Source organism: Asterias amurensis, chromosome 11, assembly GCF_032118995.1.
Source record: "Asterias amurensis chromosome 11, ASM3211899v1".
Classification (NCBI taxonomy): domain Eukaryota; kingdom Metazoa; phylum Echinodermata; class Asteroidea; order Forcipulatida; family Asteriidae; genus Asterias; species Asterias amurensis.
The window spans coordinates 19315406-19329809 of NC_092658.1; positions in this window are offsets into that span (position 1 = coordinate 19315406).

Consider the following 14404-nt stretch of genomic DNA (forward strand, 5'->3'; position numbering starts at 1 on the left):
AAAAGGCAGTGGCCACTGGACACTATTGGTAATTACTCAAAATATCATTTTATCATTTTAGCATAATACCTTACTTGGTAACGAGTAATGGGGAGAGGTTGATAGTATAAAACATTGTGAGAAACGGCTCCCTCTGAAGTGACGTAGTTTTCGAGAAAGAAGTAATTTTCCACGAATTTGATTTCGATACCTCTGAATTAGATTTTAAGGTCTCGAAATTAGGCATCTGAAAGCACACAACTTCGTGTGACCTTGGTTGTTTTTTTCTTTCATTAATATCTCGCAACTTCGATGACCGTTTGAGCTCAAATTTTTACAGGTTTGTTATTTTGTGCATATGTTGAGATACAGCAAGTGAGAAGACTGGTCTTTGACACTTACCAATAGTGTCCAGTGTCTTTAAACATCTCGTCATATAGAGAATAAGCGAATAGCACTTCAGTAGCCCCCTGACGAACTTTGAGTTAATCTACTCTAACAAGTGTGGGCGGACATTCACTGCATAACCCAACGGATTACGGAGACAGTCGTACAAGTTTTTTACACAACGTATTACACAATTTCTAGCCGACAAATCTTTTGAAAAATTTTCACAGCTTCTTAGTTTACTCGCGCAGCGTAATAAGCCCCAGTGACCCTTGACCTTTTGTAGACAAGATTACTTCATGCGTGTCCACTTAAGAAAATACCACTTCTTGAGGGCCCGGTTAAACCTATCATGTACTCCATTGCTCCAGCACAATGTACAGAATTCCTCAACAACATCCAATGTTGACAAGAAAGTTTGTGAATATATGTTTGTTTATTTTTGAATTCAAACACAGAACCCCAGACAAGTATAAAAGTTCACTACTTCGTAAGCCTGCCGTTAACGAGACAACGAGCAAGCATTCTTCGCATAACTTTTCCTTAAAGGAACACTACAGAATTATTCTTTTGCTAACAAAATGGTTTATGGCAGTGAGTGTTGAGCACTTTATGTAATCCACCATACATAAACTGAAAACATGTAGAAGTTTGAGATCGATCGGACTTCTGGGTCACAAAAAAAAAACCATGAATAAAGTGCTCACTGAGCGAATAATATGACATTTCAGACCGAAATATTTCAAGGGATGTTTTCTAGTATCATCATCAATAGACCGTGTAAGTTTTCGTAAACCTGTGATCTTAGACACGTTTTCTTACCAATTATGTAATATTCATTTAGAGGAACATTACAGAATTGTTTTTTGCTAGCAAAAGAACAAAAAAAAAAAACGAAACCTGTTTGCCAGGTATAAAAAAGGTTTTGCCAAGTATAAAAATTTAAAAGTCTAAAAAACGTGTACATTTCAAGAGTTCATACGTTCGCATATTTGTAACAATTTGTTAAATAATCGGGAAGATACTTGAAAAATAATAATAAACAAAAAAAATAATTTCCGTTTATTTCAATTCAGGGACGCGTCACTTGACTTCCGAAGTCAGATCTTTTGTTATCTTTGTTTGAAAAGAATCGGCCTGCGTGGCGGCCATTGTGTTTTTGTGGTGAAGACGCACGTTATTTTTTTAGACACCAGTATTTTTCATTCGGTGACATTTTATCAAATTCCCTCCTCTTGCTAAAGTGTACTCCTTTGCTAAAGTTTTTAAAATTTGTAATGGTTCATTTCTATTTCTTAAATGTTCTCCTCGTTAGTTGCTTATTTGATGCCTTACTAGCGGGAGGTCGCGCTTCGCGCGTCAACCTAGAAATCATTGTGTATAAAATGCCGCAAATGAGCGTTGTGTACGGGGGGGGGGGTAAGTGGAGGGCAGCGTCACAACACAAATCACCGTGGTTTTGTGAAATCGTATACATTTGCCCCTTTTCCGTTTTTCATTATTTTATCGATCCCCCCATTCATTTACCTGTTTCGCCATGGTGTGAATTTCAACACCCCAGTTTTATCATTGCATGCCGCGTGTACATTTGTTAGCTGGTTAGATGTCCTTACACTTTGGTTAGAGGGATTCGCCAATGGTTCCTTATAGGCAAGGAAAAGTTAGGACTCTTCAGTTATTAAAAACGTAGGCAAGTCCTGACGAGTAACTCGTCCTATTTCGAGATAGTACTAGTCTTAACACTTCGTTGACTCCACTCCAAGAGTGTTATGGGTTCGCCTTCTCCCTACTGCGTCTCCATATTATACGGAGTTCCGGAGTTATTGTCAAAAATATACCGCAGAATTGACTTCAAACCATAATAATTATTGGGCAGCAAATAATTATTGGGCTGTGTTGGTAAAGGTACCTTGTATATTATGTTGAAATGCTATGGGTTTGACTTCTCCCTGACTAACTCTCTTAAAGCAAAACAGTGAAAAGGCACTCTTTGCAGAGCATCATGAGGGACAACTCTCTTTCGAGTGGTCTTCCACTCTTTTAGATTGAAGTTTGCATCTTTTTGAGTGATTTTTAACTCTGTCTTGGAGGGAAACTCCTCCAAAGGAGTGAAATAACCACCACTCTTTTAAAGAGCTATTTGAGGCTAGGGACAACTCGAAATGTAAAGAGTGGTGTTTTTTACTCTTTTACATTTAGAGAATAAACTTCTCAGAAAACTTGTTGCTCTGAAAATGTCTACTCTTTTCGTAGGGTGGCGTCCCTATACATTGGTGTTAAAGTACGGGCAGAAATATAATTTGGACTTTATTGTCAAGAAATATAACGAAAACAACATCGATATCAATGTATCCGGTAGTCGTGTATTAATAAAAGTGTTGACATCTTTTTGTTGGGCATTATTTGTAGTCGACACCATTCACAAAAAAAAAACACCAAAATATTTCCTTTTGATCTTTTGCTATTTTGTATTTTGATCTAGAGGCGCCAGCTCAAGCTCGAGTCCTTGGTTAGAAAGAAAGAAATATCAGACTAAACGTAAGAGTTCTAACTGTAGACCAAGTGAAGTGTTAACTACAGTCACAACGGGGGTAGTGTGAGTGAACTATCCCCATTCACCCATCAATGGCTTCAATACATTCAAACCAGTGGCCTGGAAATCCGCAATGTGTAATTAAGAATAGAGATTAGGTTTGTTGTAAGTGTTGGGTGCCGTTTGTTGAAATAAAAGTTATCTTTTAAAAATGTCTTCCAGCAAGCACCTTTGGCAATGCAATGTTAGTGTTGCTTGTTGTAAGCCTATACCCCCGAACAAGCAATCCGTTTATTGCACATGGAGTGTTCACTCTGACCTTCTTAGAAATGTTCGTTCAGCACATTTGTTTCGATTCCCTCCCCAAAATAGTTATTTAAAAAATGTGACCAAACGCCGTTTGACAATTGGGGGAAATGGTTGATCAGAGAATAGACTCTTATAAAGTGTAGATTCGTGACTACAATGTACTTGTCTCCAGCTTATTCGATACATTCAATACACGAATCTACACTTTCTCGTCCATTCTCCTTTTGGGTATGTATTCGAATCCTACCCAAAGTAAAAAGTTTCTTTACCAATGGAAACTAAATGGATACCGTATACATATCATTATTTTTGTTCTGTAGTAGCAGGTTCAACCAGAAAATACTTTATGCAAAATGAGTACCTAGATTAAAATTGACATAACTCCTCTTAGGAATGATCAATTTCTTTCATCCTTTTATTCTAGTAAGCAGGAGAGAGAAAGTGCTTGCTAAATATATATGCTAAATATATGTTATAACTTTTGAGTGTCATTTTGTTTGTTTGGAAGAAAAACAAATCACCAATCCCGGTAAACTTCTTTTTGATTAACCCTGTATATCGCGGGCTTAACTTTACCCAAAATCGGAAAAGGGGAGTGTGGCAAAATTTGTAACAGTTTAACTGTTTGGTGTTTTCATCGGCTCTGTTATTGATTCGACTAAAGACTGCCTTCGGATATACCAAGGCTTTTTTGGGGGTGGGTCAAAGTTTCACAATGAATTAACCCAAGGCTCATACTAATATTCATTTCATTTTTTTTTTCAGGGCGTGTTGAGGTCAACGATGCATGGTCATTGACCGATGTGGAAGGCTTTAGCTCGATTAGTATGAGGTAAAAGCTTTGCGTACACTGGTACACACAATTCCTTTGAGGGGTGTGGCATGATGAGAAATGAAGGGCGTGATGGTTGAAAATGCAGTATGAAATTTGAAGGCACTGGACACTATTGGTAATTACTAAAAGTAATCATTAGCATAAAAAAAATACTTGGTGACGAGTAACGGGGAGAGGTTGATAGTAAAGAACATTTCCATCTGAAGTAACGTAGTTTTCGAGGTTGAAGTCAAGCATCTGAAAGCACATAACTTCGTTTCATTAATATCTAGCAACTTCGAAGACAAATTGAGCTCAATTTCTCACAGGTTTAATTTCATGTATTGGTTGAGATACACCAAGTGAGAAGACTGACCTTTGACAATAACCAATAGTACAAACTTAACAGTTCTCTTAACCGGACCCTACAATACATAAATTTTGTCAAATTACATGCTTGTTTATCCGTTTTGACGGGCCTTTGAACATCCCCACATTATGGGAGACTTTGGAATGCTAGGTTGCAGCAGACTTACCAGGTAAATTTCCACGTAGTTCTGAGCATGCGCACTTTACTGAGAACGATGGATTTTACCTGGCAAGTCTGCTGCCACCAAGCGTCACAGAAGTCTCCCATTGAGCAGAGGACAAAAGTTCAAGAGTCAACAAATAATAACAAATAACTCCTTTGCTGAAAAAACCCCCCGAGACTTCTAAGTATTTTTGGTGTTATTTTTTAATATTTAGCATATTTGCACTGTATGCTATGGGAGTTTATCTAGTGGGGGCATAATTCAACTACTGGGCCCAATTAGAGCTGCCAAAGCAGCAAATGTTGCTTAACAATCTTCCGCTAAGCAAAAATAAGCGGGATACCATTCAATCACAAATAGTATTATGTGGAATGCTATTTTAACTGGTAATCTTGTTCCGGTAAGCACATTTTGACTGTGCCTTTCTTTCAAAGAACTCGGCAAAGTACTGAGTACACAGTGGTTACACACATAGGTGTAAGGAAAACAAAATAATGTGCTTAGCTAGTTTTTGTGTGTGTGATTAACAGCTCTTTGAAACTAGGCCTGCGTGACACGTTCACATAGTGTGACGAGCATTCAAGAGGGGTCAAAAGCGTATATTCAATGCAGGTTTCCGATGAAGTTTGCAAGGGATATGCGATCAGTCGATACACCCTTGTGACTGTGACCCAGTCCAGCAAAAAAAAAACTTGTAAAAAAAACCCAACAATAAAAAAAAATAAGCAAATACGGCTTTGTCTCGGCTTTCACAATGGAGCAAGTGCTTTCTAAAGCCGTAGAAAAATACCTTTGCCCCGTTGAATTGTATGGACTAAAGACGTAACCTTGTATTTTTTAGTATGGTTCTTTCTTCTTCTTGAATGAAAAATATCAAATTGGACGTCATTGAGTTGCAAGGGGGTAGCTTCGCATACCATCAAGTAGGGGTTCTGTCAAATTCCGCGGGTTGAAATGCCGGATGTATACTACGGGAGAGCCCTTATTAATTATGCACTATAGATCGCACTTCAATGGAGAAGTTGTTTTAATTAATCAAGGCTAAATCGTACTTTCGGGAACAAGCCTTTATCAGTTATGATTAGTTCTTTCATAGTATTAATTTAATTGATAAGAGGGGCCTAGCCGTAATATTACTGATAACATTGTACTCGATGTTTTTATTTTTTTTTGTAAAAAATATATCTTGAGAGCGCACTAATAAACATCCGCTTGAGGGATAAATGGAAGCATTAGGTAGGTTTAGCTGCACGTTCCGTGTGACCGTGGACGTCAGCAAATTGTGCCGTTAAAATCTCACGCTTTTAGCATACATGAAGTTACAATTTTTCACGTCAGGTGCCTCGAACGCACTCATAGTATCCCCTTGTTCAACTTCCTGCCATCCACCAACTTGTGTAACACTTCATTATAAAACCTCTTCTTGTGTAACATGCCAAATCTACGTCATCAAAACTATGGGATCGAACCCATTGTCATGATATTATTGTTCAATTTCACCTTGTCTTTACTGTATTGTTCCACCAACTTGTGTAACATTTCATGACGTCAGCTCTTCTTGTGTAACATATATATTCTACGTCATCAAAGCTAATGAATAACTTGTTGAATGTGTGTGTTTAGCGGAATGTCTTTAATATTGCTTATAAACTATTTTGATTTTTAGTTAAGCCATGAACTAAAGAGCAATATGTTTAAGAAACTAAGTTCGAAGAATAACCACCCTTGACTGTAAACCATTAATTGGCACAGTTTTCTAGAGTTAGCGTATACAATTATTTACTGATCACGGTTTTTACAAGAGCAAATCCATTTCTAAATCTAGGCCTACCACTAGTTTTCCATTAAAACAACTTTCAATTTCCCAAATAGGCGATCAAGGCACAATTTGATAGGTAGCAGAAAACATTGCATGACGATTTTTGTTTGCAGAGCAGAAAGGAGCAGGAAACCAGTCACAATTTGTATTTGTGACATGGTAGTTAATTGGCTTGTTAGCTTATTTTGGTAAGCAAAATTTTGCCATGCTTAGCTCCTTCTTTGTGCTTAAGCAGCTCTTGTGAAGTTGAGCCCTCGTTTAATTGCAAAGAACTAAAAACAAAACGGTTTATATTACATTCGGAATTTCGTGTACACTCAATATATAAACTCGTTGTTTTTGATGTTGCAAATCGAAATGTATGATGATTCGAGGAGTGCATTAATGCTATCTAGCGTTGATATCTATACAAAGATATATACTTTTTGACTGGGAAATATATTTATATCAATTTTGTTTAAAATGCCGTGAGGGTTTTAGCTGGAAATTAACCATATTTCCGGAAACTACCAACCCTGTATTTCACATTGAGCACCTTTTATGTATTTCTTTTTACTAAATTGCTCCAATTATACAAATTTTTATCAACCTTGGACGGTATTCCATTGTGAGAATAATATCTTTGTCAAAATTTGACCAACTGAGGACACGAAATTACCCGTCCGTATCCAACCTTGTGAATCTCTGAAAGGGATTTATGGGAATTTTTACACAAAACCCTCATTAGAGAAAAAGGCGGAGTTGTTGGAAATTTGTTTGGACATTTATTATTCACTCCATGGTCTAGTCATGGGCGTTGATCAATTTGTTAAAGGGTGATGAGGGACACCCGATAAAAGAATTTCACCAAGTTTGTTTTCTTCTTCAAACTCGTGTATCTCACAGGGCACTTTAAAGACACTGGACACCTTTGGTAATATTGTCAAAGACCAGTATTCCAACTTGTGCACAAAATAACAAACCTGTAAAAATTTGAACTCAATTTGGCCGTCGAAGTTGCGAGTCAGATAATAATGAAAGAAAAACACCCTTGTCACACGAAGTTGTGTGCTTTCAAATGCTTAATCCCGGGACCTCCAAATCTAACTCTGACGTCTCGAAATCAAATTCAAATATTTTACTAGAAAATTACTGCTTTCTCGAGAACCATGTTACTTCAGAGGGAGCCGTTTCTCACAATGTTTTATACCTTCAACAGCTCTCCAATGCTCGTTACCAAGTAAGTTTATATGCTAATAATTACTCTGAGTAATTACCGACAGTGTCCACTGCCTTGTGCCTTATCCTGACTAATATTAGTTCTAAACTACTTTAACTACTCAGGTTGCTATTATGTAAAGTAGACATTTGTTAATCACTTTCAAAAAGGCAGTGGACACTATTGGTAATTACTCAAAGTAACTATCAGCATAAAACCTCACTTGGTAACGAGTAATGAAGAGCTGTGATAGTATAAAACATTGTAAGAAACTGCTCCCTCTGAAGTATAACGTATTTTTCGAAATAGAAGTAATTTTCCTTAGAATTTGATCTTGAGGTCTCGAAATCAAGCATCTGAACGCACACAATTTCGTGTGACAAGGGTGTTTTTTCTTTCATAGTTAGAGTATCGCAACTGTGACGACCAATTTAACTCAAATTTTCACAGGTTTGTTGTTTTATGCATATGTGGAGATACACCAAGCGATATGACTGGTCTTTGACAATTACCAAAAGTGTCCAGTGTCTTTAACATTATTGGCTATACATGTTTTGGTTTGAAACCTACACAGCAGCCAATCAAGCATTTTGGAGAAACATTTCACCTTAATAAAAAAATGTAGTTAATTTGTTTTGTCTCAAAATTTGAACTAACGTTATCATAGTAACGACTTTCTTAGATGGTGTACTCCTATAGTATTGGGACTTTTCTATCAAGAACAAAAAACATTATGTCAAAGTTCATGTGGTTTTACATTCATAATGTATTAAAGTACATAGCGGTGGCACTGTGCCAAAACAAGTTCTCCTTCTTCTGAGTTTTCACAAACAGCAATTTTCATTTTTTTTTGCATTCTCAAGACGCACTAATTGCTCGTAATAGTTATTCAGACGAACATTTGTATATTGTACGAAATGTAAACGAAGATGTTTAGTATAAAGCGACATTGTGGGCTTCACCTTTCTTTAAAATTTCTTGTTTAAGGAACATTACAGAACTGGTAAGAAAGAAACCCCGTCTAAGATCACAGATTTACATAAAACTTTCACGGTCTAATGATGATGATAGTAAAGAACAACCCTTAAAATATTTCTGTCTCGTCTGAAATGTCATTTGATAAGAAATAAATAACAATTTCCCATTTGGAGTTTATCGCTCAGTTATTGCGTTTTAATATATATTTGATGAATTGATGTCATGCAAACTGAGTAATCGGTTTTTCAATATTTTCTCGTGACCTAGGTGGCCGATAGATCTCAAACTTCTACAGGTTTGTCAGTTTATTTATTATGGTGGATTACATTTCAGAATTGGTTTGTGCTAACAAACGCGTTTGTTAGCACAAACCAATTCTGAAATGGTGCACCCCACAATGTCAAATCACCCCCACAAGTTCATCGTTTCCACCTGAAAATCAGCATACCTTTAAAGGCAGTGGACACTATTGGTAATTACTCAAAATAATTATTAACATAAAACCTTTCTTGGTGACGAGTAATGGGGAGAGGTTGATGGTATAAAACATTGTGAGAAACAGCTCCCTCTGAAGTGCCATAGTTTTCGAGAAAGAAGTAATTTTTTAGAAACGGCTCCCTCTGAAGTGCCATAGTTTTCGAGAAAGAAGTATTTTTCCACGAATTTGATTTCGAGACCTCACATTTAGAACTTGAGGTCTCGAAATCAACCATCTAAACGCACATAACTTTGTGTGACAAGGGTGTTCTTTTCTTTCATTATTATCTCGCAAGTTCGAAGACCGATTAAGCTCAAATTTTCACAGGTTTGTTATTTTATGCATATGTTGAGATACACCAACTGTGAAGGCTAGTCTTTGACAATTACCAATAGTGTCCACTGCCTTTAAAGCAATTACTACTGCTTGGGGAAATCACCACAGTAACAATTCTTTACTGGAAAAAATAATAATAGGAAATATAGTTTGAATAGCAACACAATTGATCGTATCAATAATTGTTGCTGTTTTCAGTATATACCAAGGTACTGTACTTTGGACGCGCTAAAGCGGCACGGTGACTTGTGGAGCGTCAAGGTTCGATGGTTAACATGAGGAGGGTACAAGAGAAGTTGTAGAGTTAGAAGTCTATTTTAATAATATGAACTTCTGTTAAAACGGCTTTAATTGTACTGGGAAAGCACTGAGTATACAGTGCTAACACACATTGGTGTACATGAGTGAAACCAAAATGAATCAACTTTAACCCTATTTTCAGTGAGAAATTAATCTTTTTCAAAACATACGTTACTTCAGATGGACCCGTTTCTCACAATGTTTTATACTACAAACAGCTCTTCATTGCTGATTACCACGTATGTTGATCTTCTAGCAATTATTTTGAGTATTTACCAATAGTTTTCAGTGCCTTTAACATTACAGCCGCTGTATGATATCTCTTGGCAGAATGTCAAGAATGACTTTCCACCTCATAAATGTACCGGTTACGCAGCTACGTTTATGCATCGATTCTTTTCACAGAATATCAACAACTAAATTTAAAATGAGTTTGATTTTTTCAAGGGCAGAGAAAGTAGATAGAACAATAATATAACAAACCAATGACCTGATTGCAAGTCACCTTTCCACTTCGTTTATTGTGCTCAAATCCCTTACATATCTGATGAAAGGGAAACAATGAAACCGATTGAATGTTCTATTTTGGGGTTCCCACCACATTGTACCAATGTCAATTGTGTGCTTTCCTCCCACGGGTAAATCATGAAAACTGAACTTATATTATCAGAGTTTGGGTGTTGCTTACTCCAAGCCGTGTTTCTGTTTGTTTGTCTGTGCTAAGTGTTCTTCCCGTCAGCCCAACTCTCAACTCAACAAACTCCCACAAGGGGATATAAACCCTAAGATGGCAACATCCACAATTCTCCAAAACATTATTGGTTTAACGTTTTTTTTTTTAGTGATTCGGCATTCTAGATGACAATACTCATTCTAAATCATTGTGAAATCAGTGGTTTGCTTGGTAGGTTTCGACTGCAGACGACTTCACGAAACTCTAAAATTATTCCTATCTCGAAGTTAGGACGAGTTAAACTCGTCCTAAACTTAGGATGGGTTTAATGCGTTCCAATGTCTATGAAAACGGAACTTAACTCGACCTAATTCCTAAGATTAATCCTAAGTTAGGAAGAGTTTGGTGAAATTGACAGCTGGTCCTTTTAATTGCAAGTCGGTCCTGCAGTCTTATAACTCACCTCTGGACCACAGTGAACTGTCTCGCAATCATCAAGTTATTCTTTGGGATACTTTAAGGCATTGGTAATTTCTCAAAATAATTATTAGCATAAAACCTTACTTGGTAACAAATAAAGGGGAGCTGTTGATAGTATAAAACATTGTGAGAAATGGCTTCCTCTGAAATATTGTAGTTTTTGAGAAAGAAGTAATTTTCCACGAATTTAATTTCGAGACCTCAGATTTAGAATCATTTTGAGGTCTCGAAATCAAGCATCTGAAAGCACACAACTTCGTGTGACAAGGGTGTTTTTTTCTGTCATTGTTATCTCGCAACTTCGACGACCACTTGAGCTCAAATTTTCACAGGTTTGTTACTTTATGCATATGTTGAGATACACGAAATGAAAAGACTGGTCTTTGACAATTACCAATAGTGCCCAATGTATTTAAGCGGCAATCAGTTTCAGGTGGAAATGTCCCCAGCAGTCGGGGCAAAAGTATAGCTATTGAAATAATTATTGAACTTTACCAACATAAAGCTTGACGATCGCCAAAGGGTTTTTACATTCCTGCTATTCACATTGCCTTTAAAGTGTTCACATTGAATGGTCTGTTTATATAACCCTGGGATACCAGCCTTTCATACATTGACGAATAGTGTTGCATTTCATTGGGTTATAAGAGCTGTTTCCCCATGATTTTCAGAGCAGTTTCACCGTTTTTAATGCAGTCACAATGTGACTGTTCATTAATTAACAACCAGGTTATTATGGCGGGCTTATTTTCTTTTCTCAGATAAAGAAAAATAATAACACAAACTATGACTAACTAAAAAAAAAAAAAAAAAATGTGGTTGGTCTTTAAAATTGCCACCAGATTATTTTGGGTGGGCTCACTTTCTCCTTTAGGGGCTTTTATTTACAAGAACTATGACTAATTTAAAACATAATCACACAATGTGGCGGGTAAAAAAAAAATATGCCACCAGAACATTTTGGTGGGCTTATTGTCTCCCACACAAACTATGACTAATGTAAAACACAGTCACACACAATGTGGTTGATTATTACAATTGCCACCAGGTTTGGGTGGGCTTATTTACTTTTCTCCGTTTCAGATTTTTAAAAACACAAGAATTATGACTAATTTAAAACACAATCACTTAATGTGGTTGAGCATTAAAATTTCCACCAAGATCTTTTGGTGGGCAAATTTGTTTTCTTCTCCTTTTAAGGATTTGCATTACATAAACTATGACTAATTAAAAAACACAATCATACAATGTGGTTGAATATTTAAATTACCACCAGATTGTATATTGGTTTGACTCACCGAATGTCAACCTTTGAAATTAACTGTTGGATTTTTGAGTTGTGATAATGGTCAGACCCATAATGAGTAAACTGGCCAGATTTCATCAAAGTGACAATAATTTCACTTACTAGCACAAACGAGTGAAATATTTTAAGTTAAAGTTGAGAGTCAACACAACAACCACAGGGCAAAATACTCATGCATTTAGGTAATGTTGTCAAAAATGATGACAACCCAGTAGAAATTTGCGCACATCAATGCTCACGGCCAAGTAAACAACCTGCTTTTCACCTTCGGGGAGGGCGCCCTAGGCCTACTCAAAGGACAGTCCGTGGTAGGGCTACATTTTTATATGACAACTTTGTCAACAAACCCTAAAGTAAAAGAAGCATGCATCATGGTTTTCTCCCTAGACAGCCGCCCTGAGTCACTTTGAATCTCTCCCCATGACACTCAGGTCTTGTTACAGTGAAACGTTTCGCACAGTCTACTAACTAATAATTATTGCACTACAGTAGCAGTAGCACTACAGCATACAACTCAACAGAGGTGGTAACTAGCACGAGGACAACTTTGCCTTGATAACAAATTCTGCCCGATAATAACCACATTGGAGAACCACCCCTCCAAAAAATCGTTAGAAATAGTAACAATTTGTTATTGAATGTTTTACATGTTGAATAATTTAGGGTCTACTCACTCATTCTTGTACAATCCTGAACAGAACGTGGTTGCAGAATAGGGTTTCAACTTCCGCGCCGCTGCCATCTTGGAAACAAGCGCCACCACGCGGCTGTCAAAAGCCAGTCGAGGAAAAAAGAGATATAGATTGCCCGGTGTGGCAGGAGATTCTGTGACCCTATTTAGCTCTCCTGGTCAGCTCGGTAAAGAAAGCGTTTTGTACGGAAATTATCAAATATAATATTGTGCCCCCCCCCCCCCTCCATTCGACGAACTGTGTACAACTTGTAGCGCCCTCTATTGAACTGAAATATGTGCGCCAGTTGACAATTTCCCATTTTTATGTGGGACAAATTCCTGATTTTCCAAAGACACCCGCACACTTTGATTCGCTTGGTCGCTTAAAAATAGAGCTAAGACTCGGTTTTGTATCCCAAACTGCCGGAATAAAAACAGTGTCTTTTTGGCCCATGATGGATTCACAATGAGAATCATGACCAATAATATAGGTTTTCTCGGTCAAGTTCCGCAAATTAGCAGTCAATTTCATTTTCATGCGTTCGAATTAAAGCTGTTTTGCCTCTCCAGTTGTTACTGCGTTTCTAATTCAGAATTCGGCCATTCAATTTCGTTTTGAGTCGAGACAAATTCTTTTAGCACTCTGTTCAATTTAGTGTATCGTCATTCTTTTTCGTGTCACACACGCCTCAAAAAGCGTCTGCGAATTTGAATGCTGCTTTGATGAATTGCTAAATTGAATGATTATTTTTTTAAATCGAATGACGCAACATTACATTTGACTATATCATCAAACGAAATCGAATGACCATTTTCAGTAGCATTCGTTTTCGCGCGGAAAAGAATAGCTTGATGGTAAAAATAACTGGCTGCTCATATTCCGAAATTGACCGAGAAAACCTATAGTCACACTGGTCGTGTATATAAAACAAAAACTCAAAGGGGCCATTCGCTAATCAATGTCACCGAAAATGGTTGAACAAGAAATACCTTGCGGGCCCAGATCATCTATTTCATTCCTGAAGCTATACAAAATAAAAGATGCAAGGAAAACCATTGAGAAAAAAACCTACTAGTGATGTTTGGGACGTCCTATAATGTGGGACAAAATCCCTGGGGGGGGGGGGGTGTCGACGTCAGATTTTCCTTGGACATATTGCTTGGTCGCTTAAAAAAAAAGCTATGTATTTGCATCCCAAACTGCCTGGACAGAAATAGTGTATATTCTGGCCCATGATGGATTCACGGTGAGCAATGAAGTCGGTGTACCAGAAGTTAGTCACACTGATCGTCAAAAAAAGGGGAAAAAACTCTTAATGTTTAAAGGGGCCATTCGATAATCAATGTCAACGCCAATGTTCGAACAAGAAATACCCTGCTGGCCCAGATCCTGTATTCATTCGTGGGGCGAAAAAGTAAAAGATGCAAGGAAACCATTTAAAAAAGTACTAATGTTTGTGACGTTGTTGATCTAAAAATAAAAAAGAAAACAAAAAATGGTTCACCTTAGGCATTATTTTGTTCTCCAGTTTATAGATTGTTTTTATGAAGCCATTCAATTTAAAAATCTAAATTTAGGGTGGGGGTATTGGTTCCAAGCGATTTTGA